Here is a 19912-nt window from a genome sequence, read left to right as displayed (position 1 = left end):
AGTACATGGGGAAGCACATAGACTTTGGAGTCAGGTAGACCTGAGTTTAAGGTAGCATCTGTCATTTAATAACTTGGCAACTCTGCTCAGGTTACTAAACTCTCTGAGCCTTGGATTCCTCATCCGCATCACGGCCATAATGTCCGCAGGGTCATGTCAAGTGAGACAACATATAAAGCGTTCAAAGAGCCTCCCACATCCTAGGTATACAGTAAGTATGTCCCTTTATTTTCTTTTTCCTATTGGTCCCTCTATAACACATAGCATATAATTCTAGAAACACTGAATCATCTCACAGATATATATATATTAATTGTGTATGATGAGTCAGTTACTACGTTGGCACTGGGAATATTTCAGAGAGGATATAGAGAACTGTCTAAGATCAGGAGTATGTTCTATGGCAGAACTACAAAAAGTGAATATCACCAGGCCATATAGCTGGAGGATACACACATTTCATCAAATTAATAGTCTGTCCAATTGAACCAAACTAAATGTTAATATGAATTTGTGGAGAGAAATGTCTGATTGATCTTTTATTGTAGCCAAGAATTATCTGCAGAGCGTGACACAAGTACTTAGCCAAGAACTATCTGCGAAACATAAGTATTACATTACGCATCCAGAAGGTGATATTTAACAATTCCAAGTACATGGATTGTTTTTATGGAGTAGTCAGCTTTATGGGCACTTAAAGTCTATGAGGTATATCTTTGAATATTCTTTGGTTGGTACAGTTTGCCTAAGTCTTGCTTTTTTTTCTAATTGGAAAAGTGTGCCTAAGGAAATAGGACTTGTATAATCGGTCCTATCTACTTCGGAACTTTGATTTGAGGAATGTGTACAGAAAAACGTCAATTCAGGTGGACTGGGGTCATGGGAATAGATCTGGTTGAATTTAAAGGTTCTGATAATTCCACAGATTAGCCCAGTCTCTCTCTTTTGGCCGGTTAACATCAGTCAGGGTTTGATTGTTGATGCTGCCTGTTCTATGGGGACACTCACTGCAAAGCGTTCATTGTCTACATCATAACTGACGACACTTTAAGAACGTGGATGACACCTGTAGCCTGTTGATACACAAAGAACAGTTTTCCCATGGGTTTGGAAATACCAGCTTTTAGGTACTTTCAGTTATTCTTATCTATGGCCGCGGACCTATGTTTTCATAAAACGGGGCCTGTTATATAATCTTCCTCTTTTCTTTTTAGAGTAATGGAAGTGTTTGAACCCAGTATCATAAAATAGGTATTAATACAATCCTGCCAGAAACTGACTTCTTACATCCGAAGGCTAAACTTTAACACGGATGTAAATGCAACTTACATTTAAAAAGATGAGAATTAAGAAGTTCAAGAACGGTAAACTAAAACAAATTAAAAGGATGATTTTGGTTTAGGAAACTTTAATACAGAAAGTTTCTCTTGTCCCTATTATTCAGTTTCCCTCCTTTCATGATACAGGTTTTTTGTGGTTTTTGTTGTTGTTGTTGTTGTTGTTTTTGTTTTTGTTTTTTGTCTGTAACAACGGAGTCATTCAAGGTGAGGTTTACCTATGTGCAGGACTTTTGGCTCCATGCTGCATATATATTCTGTATTTTCCAGAAGTTACAATGTGATTCTGTGTTTGATAATCTGGTGCAATAGGCATTGTTGTGGTAAGAATCTTGCCCTTGATGGAAAGTAATGAGACCACATTTGTTCCTTTTTCACTTTTCATTTGGAAGATGTAAATGCAGGTGGTGTCTTGGTTCTTGGGGGCTTTCCTCTCTGGCTCTGTGTGTTGAAGAAGTCATGTTGATTTTTTTCAATTTTATTCAAGATTTTGACACTCAGGAACACAGCGGGCACTTATATGTTATATTCCCAGAGTGTTTTTAATTGAGGAAGGGCACAGCTGATGAGAAAAATATAAAGAAATGAATGCATTAAGGAATTAAATAGTCAACTTTTTCAGTTTTTCTTTATTTAATAGTGAGATTATACATGGTGAGAACTCCTGGGCTTGAGCAGAGATAAGAATCTCTCCATTTTTTTCATTGCATTCATTTTCCTTGCTTATTAGTGTTTTAAAGATATTTTTCTCATAACATTTTTATTTTCCTTCAAGATTTTCTGTATGTATTTTCTCTTCACTTTCTAATGTCTTCTCTACCAGGTATCATCTGATTAATTTCTAGACTGTCAGATACTCACTTTAACTCAATTTACCTTTACTGCTAAATCATTATGATTAAGAGGAAAAGAAGCTGAAAGAAGGATCAGCTAGGTTGTGCTGTGTAACAAAAGTCTTCAAAGTTCCATTGGGTTAAATGACAAAGGTTTATTCCTACTCACGCTCCTTGTGCGTTACACATCAGCAGAGGGTTTCTGCTGGCTGATTACTCAGAGCCCCACGCTGAAGGAGCCACCACCATTTTGAAAATTTCTAGGTTTAATGTAAGAGGGAAGAGATAGTTCTGAGAGGTAGTGAACTAGAAATTAAATATTCCGTCCTGTGACACGTTCGCTTATATTCACAACGCATTGGGCAGGACCAGTCACACGTTCCCGTGTAACAGAAGGGGAGGAGGAAGTGTAATCCAATCCGATCTTGCGCCTGCAAGGGGTTGGAGTGGAACTGCATTAAGTACCACGACAGGAAGCTTGCCAGGCTGCCTTTGATCTTAGTTGAATGTTATGGATCACAGATGGAGAGACAGACAAGTTTGGCTTTATTCACAGATGTGAAGATGACTGGCATCTGACAATGTCTGCCACGTAGCCAGTTAAACCACACCATACCTTGGACAGTGTACTTTGAACTCCAGTACTTGGTGCCATGCTAGCTCAGTTCTAGGAGTGGAGGCAGTATGGCCTAAACCTGTGGTCTATTATAAACACAGGCTTTGGGGCTAGGGCCCCAGGGTGGAATTCTCAAATCTGTCATATGCTGTCAGTGTCTTCTTTGGAGTTATTGAGTTCTCTGAACATTACTTACTACATCTTCAAAGGAAGGATGATTATGACAAAATAAACAGACTTGCTGTTTACCCCTTTTCTTACCTGCCTGAAATGTCAGTGTTATGAGAGCAGAGATTTTTGTCTGTTTTTGTCCCTGAATAACCTCTAAATTCTTGGAACACTGCCTCATACATAGAAGGCACTTAATAAATCCATGTTGAATTAGTACATGTATGTATAGGATTTTTATTAGCATCAAATGAGTTCATGTATCCGAAGTCTATTACATAGTGGGTGGTACATTTTTAGGGATCAATAAATGGTAGATGTTTTTTATAAATCTGGAGGGAAATTAAAAGATTAATTGAGGTCTGCAAATAATAGGGGAAATCTTTCCTAGGTGTATTCGTAGCAGACTGTGTCTCCAGGAAGACCCAAGGACAGAGTAGACTTTGGTGGGTTTAGAGGTCAAATTTGATTTTAAACTAAATGTATTTCTGCCCTAGAGAACACCCAAATAGGGGGCATTCTTATAACTGGCATTGTTTTAGAACTGGCATTGTTTTAGAACTGTCATAAGTTTGTAGCTTTTCTTGGGGTCAAGACAAATTGTCACAGCGTTGCATTGGTTGGGACTTCTCCAAAAGCTGTGGGATTGACATTTGTAGTGATTAGTCTTCATAAGTGTTCCTGTGATCCATCCATCCATCCATCCACCCATCTGTCCATCCATCCACCCATCTGTCCATCCACCCATCCATCTAGTTCAATAAATATTTTTTGAGTACCTACTTCATGCAAGGGAATGAAACTTTGCTCTAAAGTGTTCTCTTATTAGTATTTTATTTTCTGTTAGCAGAGATTTTAACTCCAGTATTGCCAGTAATGCTTATTAAAGATCTGTAGTTCAGATCATGACAAGACCTTCCTGGTAACCAAAGTGTCATATTACATGAGCGCACAGTCTTGTCCACAGAATGATGATGTATTTGGAACAGTTTTCTTGGTAAATTAACATGAACCAGAAAGCCAGTAAACATTTTAGCAAAAATGGGATGATTATGATGCTAGCCCTCCAATTGGCATCACCTCTTGATAAAGGGCCTGATCTGATTAGCTCCACTATTAAACTTTTGGTGCTAAGTGTAGCTAAATGCCATTTCAAGAGTTTAAACTTGAGGAATTTTAGGAATGTGTTCTTCCTTTTATTTTGATTATCTGTGGATGGTTTGGCACAAATACCAAAAAAAAAATTCTCTGCTGTATTTATTTATGATATGTCTCTGTTGGGAAACAATAATCTTTCTGCTTCTTAATCTAAATTGAACTGCAGTATACCAATAAAACAAGTCACAACATACAAAGTAAATTTTCTCCGTATAAATAATTAACTCCTCAAGATTTATTGGCCTTTCTCTATTTCCCCCTTTCTCTGAGTGGTGTAATCCAAATAAAATGTTGCATTTATTCTGATCTTATAAAATATTCATAAAAGAAACCACTACCTTTGAATTTGGATTAAGAAACTATGAAGAAAATATGATTATAAAGGTTGACCTTTGTCTAAGTACTACCTAAAGCTTATTAGCAGAAAACAACCATCTGCAGGGAATCTCCTTTTACTTTACCTTTATTTCGCTCCTGGGTTCTTACTGAAACTTTCATTGGCTTTAAACTACTACGTAATGATTCTGAGACAAACAAAAGTGAGCAATCAGTTTGTCTTTCTGTCATGTACACATGAGGATAAGTGTGTCAGGATTTGGCTAGAAGACTCTTGGATGATCTGGGTGGCTTTGGAAATAATGAGGACAATGAGGAAAAAGGATCTGTGTCCCAGATGAGCAGATTTTGCTGATGTAGAAGTGAGAGTTGGAACCGCAACTTTTATCTTTTATGGTCATTTGTTGCTCTGTGCCTTATGGAGATAAAATGTATCTGTACCAATCCTCAGGGGGAACTTGACTCATGCCCCTTGGTTTTTTATGTGTCCTGGGACAACACATATCTCGGTTTTGGCTCTCACCTAGTCTAGAGGATTCCAGCAAGACTGAAAGGACACTGGTGCTTAAGAATTTGAGTTTACTGTGAGACAGGTTCTATTGTGAACATTCTAAAAACCCCAAATTCATGATGATGGATGTAATGTTCTCAGAAGAGGTAGATATCTGATGCTCCTTTTACCCTCCAGAAAAGATTTAAAATGGATTATCAAAAAAGCAATTCCTTGATTGTTCTCTGGAGTATATCAATCCTGGGTGAACAACTAAATGTGCTTTGGTTTGTTTAATGGCAAGTTCCTCAGTTCAAGAATGAAACCACCTTAGCCTCTGAGGGAAATTTCACCTCTCAGAGAAATCACTAGATATTGGCTGTTTCAGGAACTCTGAAATAGCAGTCCAAGGATCACCTCCATTTGGGGATAATATTTTCAGTGGATAGTGTCACACATATGTTGCAGTGTAATTAAAATGATTTTTCTTGAGAAGCCCAATATTTTATTTTGGGATCACGCCCTCCTAATTTTTTCACATGAAAATGTGCTTTCTTTTATAAAATTATGATGAGAATAAAAGGTAGCAAAATAAAATTTTTAACTCCATAGTTATCTTAATTTTCACTGCATATGGGCCAATAAAATGGGAAAGTCTGGAAACCGGTGAACTGAACAACTTCAGGTCTAGAAGGGGCCTGTCATTTCTAAGGGCAGTCAGACTTCTGTCTCCTAATTTCAGAGGTGACTGTCCTGGTGAGGTTCCATGTTATCACCTGTCCTGGTCCAGCCTGGCCAAATGCTGTTGGAAATGTTAGAGCTCATCTTTACTGTTTGTAGAAAACTGAGTTAAATTCGACTAGAACAGCAAGCCCAAAGAGGATCTGAGTCAACAGGAACTGACATGGCCTTTAGAGCTGAAGAGTCAGCGTTTGACTGCCTTGTTGTGAGATAGACACATTTTAGTGTTAGTGTCAGGATTTTGAGCAATACTTATTTTTCTGACGTGGATGAGGCCTTAAGTTTTTCAAAATAATTTCCTTTCAATACTAAACAGTGATTGAGTATCATCGGATGGTGTTTCCTTTTCCTTAAGAAGTGATTGCATTTAGTGGCTTCACTTCACTTCCTAAACCCTGGAGAAAGATGCAGAACTCTGCCGATGAGTATATATTTTATATTTTTAATTATGTGTTTATTGAGGAAATGTTAGGGAATTTGAAAACACATGAAGAAGAAAATGAAAAAAGAAGTTTACTCACCACAAATGGCAACTGTTAACATTTTGTAACCCATTCTTTGGTCTTCTCTATGCATGTGTTTATTAACTTGAGATCATACTATATGTAACATTTTGTAATCTGATCTATCTTTGATATTTTATAATATACAGTGAGTGAATATTTCTTTGATCATTTGTCACTCTTCAATATGATTTTTAATAGCCGCATGATATGCTATTTTATAATCCCATCTTGTTGCATATTTAGTTTTGATGAGCATACTGCATCTCATATATATACATATATTTTAATATATATATTTCAGGATGGCTCTGAAAAAGTAGAACTACTGGGTTAAGGATACAAATATATTTCTAAGGACATAGATATTTTTATTCAAAAAAAATTTTTTTAATGTTTTTATTTATTTTTGAAACAGAGAGAGACAGAGCATGAGCAGGGGAGGGGCAGAGAGAGGAGACAGAGAGTCCAAAGCAGGCTCCAGGCTCTGAGCTGTCAGCACAGAGCCCAACGCGGGGCTTCAACTCACAAACCGGGAGATCATGACCTAAGCCGAAGTCGGATGCTTAACCGACTGAGCCACCCAGGCGTCCCCCAATTTTTTTTTTAATCTTTATCTATTTTTGAGAGAGAGATAGAGCATGAGCAGGGAGGGGCAGAGAGAGGGAGACACAGAATCCAAAGCAGGCTCCTTGCTCTGAGTTGTCAGCACAGAGCCCGAAGTGGGGCTTGAACTCACAGAGTGTGAGATCATGACCTGAGCTGAAGTCGGATGCTCAACTGACTGAGCTACCCAGGAGCGCCAGGGCATAGATATTTTTAAAAATCTGAAGAAAGACTTGAACACTTTATGAGAGGAGACAATAAAAGTCAGGTACTGTTTTGAGACCTATACATCACAATCCAGATTAAATGTCTGGCCAGCAAACATTCATATTTTCTGCTGAAGATCCTGAGAATGTAGGGAAAGAATAAAGAACGCAGCTGTAACATCAGTGTGACCAGATAGGAATGTGGGAGAGCAGAAAATTATTGATTTGCTAGTCCCTGCAATGAGGTTGGAAAATATTCATATAGATGATCACATTTGGTGGTGATATCTATGTTTACATGATTAAGAACTACCCCATATACATTTTTTTCAATGTTTATTTATTTTTGAGACAGAGAGAGACAGAGCATGAGCAGGGCAGGGGCAGAGAGAGAGGGAGACACAGAATCCGAAGCAGGCTCCAGGCTCTGAGCTGTCAGCATAGAGTCCAACCTGGGGCTTGAATTCAAGAGCTGTGAGATAGTGACCTGAGTCAAACTGAGACGCTTAACCGACTGAGCCACCCAGGTGAGAGCTACCCCATAACAAAGAGTCCAACAAAGTGGACACGGGACTGTTTAGTTCTTGATTGTATACATTAAACTTCTATATACTGAGGAAATATATAAACTTATATATACTCAGTATATACTGAGGTATATACTTTCTACCTGTTGAGTTTTTGTGTTTTGCACAATATATTAACTACAGATTTGGTGGGGGGGGGCAGTTGTTAATTCTGAGTTCAGCTGACAAAAGTTTTATTCAAGAGGTACCTGGAGATAAAATGCATGTCAAATATCAGGTTTCATGTAATTTATGCCTTATTGTGTTTGCAATTTAACCTGCAGTTTTTCTACCTATACCTTAACGGGTGAAACAAGGTAAGAGCGCGACATGCTGAGTGAGCATCGCTCCCCCATCCGCTGCTCGATATGCAATTTGATCACACCTCTGGCTTTGTGAGCTATAGGCATGGCTTTCAATTAAATTACCAGACTGCCATAAATCTGATTTTGGACTGAATCTCATGTGTTCAAAGTATTAAACCACTGTTTACCAATCCCTAATGAGAAGTCATCAAATAATTCAAACAGCAGTACAAATACTTCTATTTAACTCTAGGTAGAGCCAAATTAAATAGAAGCTCATCTTCATGGAAAAATTTGTGCAAACATAGTTTGAAAACATTCGCTCTGTTCTCTTCCGTAAACAAAGTCAGGCTAACGTGAGTTTATTTTAAACACCTTTATTAGGGACACGCTTGAACTTCAAAACTAAATTTATAGCCTATTTGACCCCAACCTCCTTCAAGTGGTACCTCTCCTCTTGAAGGTTTCCTGGATCACCAGAAATAAATCGCCCCTTGCTTCTTCATCCAGCCATAACACCCTATGCATTGCTCTATTGCTGCTTATCTGCTGGTTACTTGTTTCCAGGAGTTCTTTTCCAGTTAGTCTGTGGATCTGGTGAGATCTGGTTCTGAGTCTTTAGTTACCTGTTTTCCTGGCTCCTGGTACAAATAGATATTTGAAACTTACCTATTGAATACACGCTACATACAGAGGTTGCTATAATCTAAATGCACTCGAATTCCAAAAATATTCAGTGATTACTTATTTTCCTTTAATCTCTTATCTATTTTCAAATATAGAAGGCATCGTACTCTTCTAAATTGCAATAATGTGCACTGCACATTTACAATTCCATATTTTGGAGTTAGAAAGGGATATAATGAATAGTATCATTAATAAACTTTTATTAAGATCTTTCCATGACACAGTACACCTCACTAACTCAAGATACAAAAAAAGTAGGAGGATCTCCCTAAGATACAAAAAGTAGGTCTCCCTTAAGACCTGGAGAATCGAAAAAATATATATATAAATACAATTTTTCAATTTGTGGTTAGAGATTCTGCTGTTTTTTCCTAATAGCCGCAACAGCCCCATCAGATGTCATCCAGGTTTGCCTCGGTACAAAAAGATAGAGACTGGTGATGTTTCAGAAGTGACACATGTCCCATTCCCTCACAGTTCAGTGGCCAGAAGTAGTCACATGGCTTCAGTTGGGCTGCAACGGGGAGTGAAACATCGTTCCCTGTGCCAAAGAAGGAGATATCCTGGAACTGGTGAACATTAGTGACTTTAAAGACTAAAACTGAAAAAAAATTTTTTTTAAATAGATTTAAAGTCTTAACAATAAGAGTGGTAAATGCTTCTGTAAAAATTCAAGCAGTATAAGATAATGTAAAATCATTAACAAAATCCTTCCCCAAATGTAGCCACTTTTCATACAGTTTTGTGCATCATTTTAAGAATTTTTTTATTGTATTTACATGTACATACATACTTTATAAATCACAGTGTAGATGATATTAAAGTAGGATCATAGATGTTTTCGTGGAACATTCTTTATTTAAATAGTCTATTATGAACATCTTTCCCTAGGATCATATATGGATCTACCTCATTACTTTTTATGACCTCTACCTGCAGTGTTTTCCATTTGTGAAGATAAAATTATATAGACAAAGCGTTGCTCTAATGGTGATAATAATGATGATGAGGAGGATATAGGCAGTATCCCTTTAGGATACAACTTTAGGAAGTATGAGGTAGGTACTATTATTATTACCATCTCACAGAGGGGGAAACTGAGGCATAGCGAGGTTAAGAAGCTTGCACAAAAATCACACAGCAAGGAAGTGACAGAATCACTGTATGATTCACTTCTTTCTGGATCCAGAGCAGATACTCATAACCACTGGGATATATTGCCTCTCCAGGGTGTAAGACTTTACATTTTGAAGTATATTTCAAAATTACTTTCTAAAACGTAACGTCGTATGAAAGTCCCAGCAATAATAAAGAGTGTCCATTTCCTCACACTTTCATCAACCCTGAGCTGGTTTCAACTCTGCCATCCTGACATGTGAAGAATTCTCATGTTCAATACTGTGTTCGTTTGTGAGGACTTCCAGAGCAGTGCATTGGAACATGAAAAGAAGCAGGAAAGATGCTAGACACTTCTGGGAAATGATACTTGTTTTCGCAAGAATCTCTTACATTCATACTGTCTGAGAGGAAGGATTTGACAAGACGATTAATTTGTCTTTTCTCTTACCTAATTGTGTAGTTGCTACTCATTTGAAGCAGTTTCCTTCTAATGTTAGCGTCAACCCAATCCTCAAGCATCCGCAGTTACATTTTTGTGTGAGGAATTTAGAGAAAGGAATGAGAAGAAGCATTTGTCTGGTTTCTAAAGTGTGTAAATTATGAGAGTGGATATTCAGCGTTATGGGTTGCACCATGCTATGTGCTGAAAAGTCTCGCAACAGAGTGTCTGCCTGTTCTTAAGTTCTCTTTTGTGTGTGTGGTGGGGGGGGGGGGGGTGGGCAGGTAATGGAGGGAGGCTTTAGAGAATAGGGCTGTAACAAGGGCCCATCTTAGCCAGATCTAAGAGCAGTACTGTATACAATTATTTAGTGAGCACCAACTATGTGCCGAATCGTATGCTAAGCACTAGAAATACAGTGAGAACCCGAAGACAAATGGTTTCTATCCTCATAGAGGATATCACCTGGGTCAAGGGGCAAACTAAAGTAGTACGTGATACTTTAAGAACCTGTGACTAGTCACGAATGTCTTCCATGAGGAACTGATGTTTGACTTAAGATCTGAATGATGAGGAACCATTAAACATTTTTCTTTCAGAAAGAATTACATTTGCTACCTTTAAGATACCTGGTTGAAGACAGGTCAGATAGTGCTAGGAAGCTTATTGTCATTGTCCAGCAAGAGACAGTGATGATCGAGGTTCAGGTGTTGGTGGAATAGATGGGGAGGAGACACATACAAGAAATGTTTAGTAGAGGAAATGGATAGGACTTGTTGATGGCTTTGATATCAATGGTAAGGGAGAGAATAGTATCAGAGATAATGCCAGGTTCCTGGCTTGCATACTTGGTGGTGTCTTTCTTAGCTATGAGAGTCACTGAGGTAAGACTGAATTTGAGAGAGTGCATTATGAGTTTGGTTTTGGAAAGACTGAACTCTTAGTGCCTTTGAGATATCACAAAGACAAAAGTCTTATCTTTCTTATTCACTGTTGTATCCCCAGTGCCTAAAGTGGTATCGTGCATTTTGATAGGTACTAAAACGGGTGGGTTTTTCTTTTTGTTAATTTCATAAAGACATATCTTTTTCTTTATTTAAGTTACTTTACCTTTCTTAATAACATTCTAACATTTTATTCATGTAAAAATCTTAATTTTTTAAATAACGTTTCATTTTTTTTGTTACTGTAACAGGATCCATCCCCCAACCCCTTCTCCCCCCCCCCCCCCCCCGCCCATGATATTCTCTAATGGGTTGTTTTTTTCTTTAAAGGAATGCTATTTACCTTTTAAATTAATGCAACCAGCTACTTTACTTAATTCTTAGAGTTTTCTAATAGATTTTCAATCAATTCTCTAGGTTCTTTTAGTTATAGATTTCATTATTAGAAAGTAAAGATAATTTTGCTTTCTTATTACTTCCTTTAAAAAATACTTAAACCTATATTATTTCATTTAATCCTTCCCATGACCTAAGTTTAAAAATTCCTATGAACTCCTTCTTCTGGGTAAGCTAATATACAACTTCATAGTAGAATAATAGAGTAGTTATATTTCATTTTATTAATGTATTTGTCTTAAACAAGTTTCAAAGTACTGTTTCTTTCAAAATGTACAATGTGCCACCTCATTAAGAAAAATCAAACATAAATGATGATTCTATGAATCCTATAAATGAAGTCAATGCGTAGAGGCTCATTCATTCATTCATTTATTCACACATATTCACTGAATAACTGGGGCATATCAGGAAAAATTCTATGTTCTGGGGATACGGTAGTTAAAAAATAAAGGGAAAAAAATCTGCCGTGATAGAACTTATATTTTAGTGGGGATAACAGATGATAACTGGAATAAATAAAGAAAATACATGTTTTGTTAGGTGGTGAAAGTTGCTAAGGATAAAAGTGGAGTGGAAGAAAAAAATATAAAGTATTAGGGAGGGATGGTAAAGTTTTAGATAGGATGTATAGGGAAGGCCTCATTGAAAAGATCCCGTTTAATAAGAAGAAAATAAGGGGCAATTTATCTGGTCATCTGAGATGTCATTCCAGGCAAAGGGACACATTTTGTGCAATGATCTGTTATTGGAACAGTGCTGTGGCTAGTGTGCCTCGAGCAGAGACATGAGGGAGAAATCAGGGAGTTCAGAGAGGTAATGGGTATGGGTGGTGGGGTAGAGGCTCTGTAGGCCACAGCAAGGACTTTGGCTTTTCTTTTGAGTAATATCAAAAGCTATAGATGAATTCAGATTGAAGGAATGACAGGATGTGGCTTATGCCTGAAGAGGGTCACTCTATCTGCTAGTAAGACAGGACTGTGGGTGGACAAGGAGACCTGTTAAGGCCTATTTCAGCAATCCACACAAAAGGTAATGGTAGCTTGGGCCAAGTTTATAGCAGAGGAGGTAATGAGAAGTGGTTGGATTGCGGACATATTTTGAAGGTAGGATGAACAGGGACTTCCTAATTGATTAGCTATAGGGTATTGGAGACAGGGAGAAGTTAATGATGCGTGAGATTTTGGCTTGCATAATTTAGAATGGTATTGCCCTTGATTGAGGTGGATAGACAGCGGGAGAAACAGTATTTTTATCTGGGGCTTGGTTATTGGGAACTTTGTAGTTCTATTTGAGAGGCAGAGTTTTAAGGATAGGCAGAGAGGTTTCACAGGGGTGTACCATCTCATTCTTTCCTCAGTTCCGACCCCTCCAGCCATGGCACTCCACTGACAAATATGTGGTTTCCCAGCAATATCAGGCTGAAGAAAAGCGGGGCGAGAGAAATGGGGCCAATTTCAAAATGGGCAAGGGAGAACAAAGGGAGCCTGGCTACCTGCACCTATGTTAAGAGATTTCACTATATTTGCTTACCATGTAGTGTTTGTTTCTGAGCTACAGAATGCATTATTATATAAAGATACACTCTTTATAAGACCTACACTTCCTTGCCATTTTATTTATTTAACAAATACTTACCAAGCATTTCATCTATGCCAATTTTGGTGCCAGGAGTTGGGGATACGGGGAAGTATAAGATTTGGTCATTTCCCTGAAGCAGCTCACAGCCTAGAGGGCACATATACATAAATCATGAGAAGTATTATAACAGAAGGTCGATCCCAAGCTATGAGACTAGAGAACAGGGGACGATGCATTGTCAGGTAAGCTAGGCTGTGTATTTCTCTTTTGCAACTTAATTCTGGGATTCCATCTTATTAGTATTCTCATTTTCCTGTATGAATCAGGGGTTTAACTACTAAGAGATTGCAGGGTTCTATATCATAAGACTCTTCGTTGCCTGAGCTGAATTTCCTTCAGGACTTGCAAAATCTTGGGTCATGGGATTCCAACTTAAGATTAAAAAAAAAAAAGTCCCAAGTTTCTGTTCCTTGTTTGCAATTCTCCTAAACATAATTATCTAACTTCTTCTCCAAGTGCCGTGACAAAGCAAAGTTTTTTCGATGGGGGTACCTATGTGCAAATCGAATGTGTTGTTCACGGTCTCCGTAACCAGGTGCTTGCCAAGAAGCAAGACCGATATGCACAAGTGAACAGCTTAAAGGAGAATTTTTATTGATGGCGGAGAGTTGAAGATACCTGTATATGTTGTACTTCTGTTGTTCATCCTTTTGAAAGGAGTCTATGAGCCCAAGCATTCATTTCACCGAGTACGCACTTCTTTCTCATAGAAATTTGCATTTCTGTTTTCAGTATAGACCAGTGTGATCCAATGAGGTTAGGTAGACTCGACTGTTGGTTGTTGTAGGATAGTGGTAATGCTCTCACTTACCGTAGCAAGGTATTACTTGAAAGACACCATCTAGCTTTCTACCTTTAAATTTATGTAAGTATAGCAATTGCATTTACGTAAGCATAGCGATTGCTTTACAAAGGATGGCTTGTACAATTTTCTACTGAGTCTAGTGTGGTCTCATCTTTGAGTTACTTTTTTTCCCAGAGTCATCTATTTTTATGGTCAGAGGATAGGGAAAATAAGGAAAAAAATGGGGAAAACTAAAATGATGACCAAATGATATTTGTTCATTTATACGTACAGCAGTTGCTTCTTAAGTGGCCAGTCCCTGTGGGAGTCATTTTGCATGGTTGGTTTGTGAGGGCCAAGCAGTAGGTTTGTGCCTGGGACAGGTTAAGAGGAGACTTCACCACACTGTGTTTGTGTTTAGGGAAGTGTGACTTTGTTTCAGTGCCCCACCGCCCTTATGGAGCCCACACCCCTGCAGCTACCAAGAATTATAGAAGTAGTGGCTTAATGTTCTTCCTACCCAAAGTTCTCCTCCCACCGTCTCCCCATCTGGCAGCTCATCGATGACTTCTGCTGTACTCTCCACTCAATCTAACTAGTTTGGCTAGCGTCACCTGATTAGAGCCTGTTTGTGGTTACTTCTAATGAAATCATTTTGCAGTAATAAATAAAGTTTTCTAAAATGCTAAATAGGGCAGGAAAGGGTTACATCAAGAAATAAGATCTTTTACCTTATTTTTAGAAGTTTTATTTATTTATTTTGAGAGAGTGAGAGAGAGCGTGCATGGGGATGCACTTGTGCAGAAGCAGGGGAGGGGCAGAGAGAGAGAGGGAGAGAATCCCAAGCAGGCTTCGTTTGCACTGTCAGCGCAGAGCCCAACATGGGGCTCAATCTCATGAACCGTGAGATCATGACCTGAGTCAAAATGAGGATTCTGACATTTAACTATCTGAGCCATCCAGGCGCCCCCAAGAAATCAGATACTTAAAAATGGCTACAAATATTCTTTATTCTGATAACCAATGAACTTGGGATATATTATAAACTGAACCAGATCATGGTGTCTCTGGCCCGTTTTTCCAAAAAATTGATTTAAGATCTTCTACTTTTTATTTCCAATTTTTAATCTCAGGTGTAGTCAAAGAATGTATTCAGGGGTGCCTTGGTGGCTCCGCTGGTTAAGCGCCTGACTTTTGACTTCAGCTCAGGTCATGATCTCACAGTTTGTGGGTTTGAGCCCCGCATCGGGCTCTGTGCTGACAGTGTGGAGCCTGCCTGGGATTCTCTCTCTCTCTCTCTCTCTCTCTCTCTCTCTCTCTGTGTGTGTCTGTTCCTCCCCTACTCTCTCTCTCAAATAAATAAATAAATAAACAAACATTTAAAACAAAACAAAAAACAAAACAATGTATTCAGCCTAGTTTAATAAACAATTTTTAAGCCCTACTGCATGTTGGACACTATGCTGGATGTAAAAGACATGACTGAGACATAGTACTTGCTCTTCAGGAGTACATGCTCCAGTGGAGAACAATGGTGCATAATAATGTCATTATCACAAAAATCACCATGTTTGGGGCATCTATTATGTGCCGGGCACTCTGCTTGAGATTTTTCATGACTTAATCCTCACAATATTCACGCAAAGCATACGTTTATTTTCCACATTTAACAAATGAGAAAACTGATGTTCATGAAAATCCAGTTACTTGCTCAAGGTGATAGTAAGTGGTATATTTGAGTTTAATGTATGTGAATTATCACATTCCATGACGTGTGCTCTTACCATTAGGATATAGCACTTCCTAGTAAAAGAAAACCCGTACCTTTAGAGGAATGTGAAATGGGTAGATGTGCTCGTGTGTCTACGTAGATGTCCTTCATTAGGCATAAAGTTTCTTATTATATTTCTGTTGTTGTTTCTTAGAGAGAAAAGAAATTAAGTTGCTCTATTTTCTGGAAAAGTCAAGACATGAGGGCAAAATAATACGGTATCACTTTAGCAAGCGTATGAAATTTACAAAGGAATGCTGACTTATCCAGGGAAGTCAGGTTGGATAGACTACATTTAACCCTGCAGCGTTTCCCGCCGTTCAAGATGTTTTCTGACATTTTGAAAATTTCTTTAGATTCATTTTTTATTTCTCACACTCATTTTATTATTTAGTAATCAAACTTATTTAAAGCAAAGACGATCAATTTATCATCAGACTTGGCTCTGGATAAACTTTCAATGTTTGCAAAAATCAAACCTACCCTTTTAAAGAGGACAATTTGGTGCATTTGACATTCAAAGCAATATGAGGCAACATACCTGGTTCAGTTTTGGTGGCAGTTCCACCAACATTTCTGAAGCAATCGATGGAATTGATGTAATTTTCCAAGGGCACTAGTTACTAGTTGGAAGTAGGCAATACTCACTTATTGCTTTGAGTTCTTATATTTTTAGTGAATTATTGCTTTATAGTTACAGATCATCCAGGTATCTTTACTCCAATGAAGTAACAACTTGAAGCGTCCTGCTTCATGTGGAAGTATTTCTTTTAACTTCCCCTCTCCTGGCCCTTGTCCATGAAGGAGAGAGCAGCCAGTTCAGGCTGCACCTAGCAAAAGATCAGAATCCAACTTAAAAAAGGAAACAAGGAGTCAGCGAGAGCCAGAGCAAGAGAGGGAGAGAGAAATCATCAAAATGAGGAAGTGATTCCTCTGGTTATCAGAAACAGGAGCAAAGTAACAATGGCTGAAAATTCACCTCCCCATGGGGGAATGAATCATCAAAATAACCGGTGGAAAACAAGGTTGTGCAACCTTGACCAGCGTGTGTCACCGGCTGGTGGAATTTTTAGAAAGGCAGCAGTTTGGGTTCATCACTGCGGTTCGTGATTGCACACACCTGTTTGGGGTATGGATTTTGCAACCCCCCAAAAAGGGGAAACTGAACTCACTGCTCCTCCCGAGCTGTGCAAAAAAGCAGAAAACCACAGCTGCTTGAGCAGTTAACAGATATCAGTAAAATACCCATGTTACATAATTAAGGATAACGTTCTTGAAGCATATGGGCCGGAGGTATTATACTCTCATTAAAACTTTAGGTAGGGAACAATTTAGCATATTCTCACACATTTCTAGGGTTGAGTTCTATAATAAATGTTTGTAATTAGACATGCTCTAAACAGTTTATTAAATAATACATGAAGAAATGGTTGATGAAATATAGACGGCTCTGCATTTTGTGTACAATGACACAGAGGCATCAAGATAAGAAATAAAAGATTTCTTCTCATTGACTTGATAACTAGTCACTCTGAGCAGCTTAAGTAAGACTGGAAGAGGTTTCATTCATCAGAGCAGCGTGTCTGTGATCTTAAAGAAATAGGGATTGATGGCTCTGGATTTTTTTTTCCTTTTCTTTTTAAATACATTACATGTAGCAATCTTTGAACTCTACTCCTGAATAAAAAGAAATGCTTTTGACCAGAGCCATGCAAAAATCTCATGCACTTTATCCTGGCAAGAAAGAAGCAGCTTGATAGGGAATGATAGGGGTGGAGAGAGCCAAAAAAAAAAAAAAAAAAAAAGATCTGAAATTACATTTAAAAATTATACCTTGATGAATAGGTGCTGTTATTTATGAACTGGAGAGGAATAAGGCAGAGAAGTCTCTTGAAAATCTCCAAGGCAGGTGTTTGGTCCCTGGGGAAGTGGTAGGAAACATGCCCCTGAGATGATATTAGATGCAGGAAAGAAATTCTTTCAGTTCTGCAGCCCTGTTTGATATTCAAGCCAGGTGATTAATGGTCAACCATTCTTATCTGAATGGAAGAGTCTGTGATCTATGGAAAATGAGCTTGGATGATCTCAGGAAGTTCTCAAGGGATGAATAACAACTTTTTGAAGTCAGGAAGGTCAACTGGATATTTTGTTTTCTAATGCACACAAATAAGAAATCTTGTAACAGAATAAACATGAAATTTGGAACGCCTTCTAGAACATACTTGGGGAAACTGGGCAAGGATGACATAGCTTTTACTGATTTGTCTGCTTAGTAGGTAAATGGGGATGCCAGTCTGGCAGTTTGCACTGGCAATAAATCACCACTAGACATTTTATTTAAAAATTGGCACTGGCTCGGGGGAGGTAGGGGTTGTCAATTTGCTTTTATGTTGAGGCCAGGCACAATCATAACACACACAAGCCACCTGGAAACTTCAGGCCACATGGAGAAGCATGGCTCAGGTCTCTAATGGCTGTATTTTTGCATGCTTGGAGAGCGCAGGGCTAAATCACAGTCTCAGGATCCTGACCAGAAAGATCTTGGCAAACCGGCACAGCCTGGAGACATCCCTTTTGGAAACCAGTTTGGTTCTAGAATTATGATGTAGGAAGGATATCATAGATTTGATGTAGGATGGAAAATGTAATGACTTACCCTTTTATTGGTGATGGTGATGGGGGAGGGAATCTGCGGGGCCCATGCAGAGCACAACACTTAGTACATTTCAAAAATCACTCCATTATTAAAGAATTGGGTAGATTTCTTCCCCTCCCCCCACCCCCGGCCTTATCTGGCTTGGGAGTTTACTTTTTAAATTTGTGATAAATATTGAGAGGGGAAAAAAAAAAGATATCAACATGATCATACAACCACCACCGTCCTCATGTGGGCGGAGATGTTCTTTGAAAATGAAGATTTTTAAAAGATAAAATGGAAAGGGGGAAAAGGCAATATGGAGCCATTATAGCTTCTCTATTGGAAATGGTGGGGATGAACCCCCTTTCTTACAACTGGTTCCTGATGTGCTGCGTGTTCTTCAAAGCTTCACATATCCGTGCACAGTTTCTTTTGGATCTGAGTATATCAATTTGAAAATATGATAGTGTATCAGGACTATTATACTACAAATAAACTGATTTACCAAATTATTAGTCTTTCTTCTCCGTTTACATATTACATTTGTAAATGTTAATTATACTGCGTATTTTGTACCATGCAAACTATTAGAAAGGATCTGGTTAAGATAAAGATGTATTGGCTTACTTTGGCCTCATGAATAATTCAATTTGTTCACTTTCTGGAAATATCCAGTTTGCTGATGATGCTACAAATATTTGAATTTGCTTCAACTTGTCCATCAAAGATTTGTTTCCCCTCCCTTCTGGATTTCATATATGTAATTTTGATAACACTATTTACCAAAAAGTTAGAAAAAATATACATTTTGGTTTCTGCTTGGTGAAGTCATTCAAAGTAGCGCCTAATGTCAAGAGCACACAAGGCACCCCCTCCAATGATGTGCTGAACCAATTGGCTGTTTTCCTGGTATTCGGGACATGGGAGTATTTAAAGAGTTTTGGCATTAATTACACATAAACACTTAGAGCATTACATACCTAACCTGATAGGATTTTTCTTTGTTTTAAAATATAAAATACTAGATCCTTTACTAAATGTTTATAAAAGTTCTGTTATAAATGTGAAGGGATCTGCGTTCCTTAGGCCACGGTGTCTTACAAGCTCTCTGCTAGTGAATGACAACATTCATAAAATGAAAAAGGGAAAGAAAAAAAGAAGAAAAATGAGAAACCCCCAAAGCAGTCACTTAAAAAAAATCCCACAATTCTGCCAGTATAAGATGCCTGCATTAAATGTCATGCCAGCAAATCCTCACTCAAAAAGATCAAGACACAGCATATACAGTATTAAGGAAGAGAGTCTCTTGGGATAGCCTCTAAAATGATGTAGGTAACTGGCAGGTGTTTATATTTTTAATTTTGACTTGTGCACCGGTATTCATTTAATGGTATGTTTTGGAAACAGACATGTGACAGTCTTCATCTTGCATGCATGTCTAACAATTATTTGGATTTAATATAGACATTAATTCGGAGTGAAATTTATTCATCTGAATTTACCATACTCGAGGGCCCTGAAAGATAAAATGTGAATATTTACAGCATCTTGGGTTTTGCAGCTAACCTGTTAATTTCAGGGCAATTCAGCTTCTAGTATTTACCCTTCTTTTTTCTCTTCCTGCTTGA

The 19912-nt window shown here is 38.1% G+C and overlaps 1 long non-coding RNA gene across 1 annotated transcript; it reads right to left on the bottom strand.

Moving 5' to 3' along the window:
• Positions 1-8734: 8734 nt before the first annotated feature.
• LOC109270693 (uncharacterized) lies at positions 8735-17680 on the bottom strand. Its single transcript, XR_002081650.2, has 3 exons — positions 17480-17680; positions 13089-13178; positions 8735-9115 (listed from the first exon to the last, which is right to left on the bottom strand). It is a non-coding gene; the product is annotated as an uncharacterized LOC109270693 (long non-coding RNA).
• Between the last annotated feature and the right edge of the window lie 2232 nt (positions 17681-19912).

Source organism: Panthera pardus, unplaced genomic scaffold (assembly GCF_024362965.1).
Source record: "Panthera pardus isolate Hobbes unplaced genomic scaffold, ASM2436296v1 HiC_scaffold_10, whole genome shotgun sequence".
Taxonomy (NCBI): Eukaryota; Metazoa; Chordata; class Mammalia; order Carnivora; family Felidae; genus Panthera; species Panthera pardus.
The sequence above is the reverse complement of the archived record's forward strand: the minus strand, read 5'-3'. Positions and strand labels throughout refer to the sequence as shown.